This window comes from Grammomys surdaster, unplaced genomic scaffold, assembly GCF_004785775.1.
Source record: "Grammomys surdaster isolate TR1022 unplaced genomic scaffold, NIH_TR_1.0 167, whole genome shotgun sequence".
NCBI lineage: Eukaryota > Metazoa > Chordata > Mammalia > Rodentia > Muridae > Grammomys > Grammomys surdaster.
Genome location: NW_021604615.1, coordinates 8,476,733 through 8,476,991, shown reverse-complemented (window position 1 = coordinate 8,476,991; position 259 = coordinate 8,476,733). Strand labels below are relative to the sequence as shown.

The 259-nt window shown below is 52.5% G+C and overlaps 1 protein-coding gene across 1 annotated transcript in view; it reads right to left on the bottom strand.

Moving 5' to 3' along the window:
- Positions 1–259, bottom strand: part of Upf3a (UPF3A regulator of nonsense mediated mRNA decay) — a 13,489-nt gene that overhangs the window by 6,578 nt on the left and 6,652 nt on the right. The gene's annotated exons all lie outside the window — the stretch shown is intronic.

The following is a 259-nucleotide window of genomic DNA, read 5'->3' as shown; positions in this document are numbered from 1 at the left end:
ACTACATGGAATGGCCCATCATCAGGGGACTCAGTCACAGCACCACTTACTACATGGAATGGCCCATCATCAGGGGACTCAGTCACAGAACCACTTACTACATGGAATGGCCCATCATCAGGGGACTCACAGCATCACTCACGACATGGAATGGCCCATCATCAGGGGACTCAGTCACAGCACCACTCACTACATGGAATGGCCCATCATCAGGGGACTCAGTCACAGCACCACTCACTACATGGAATGGCCCATCATC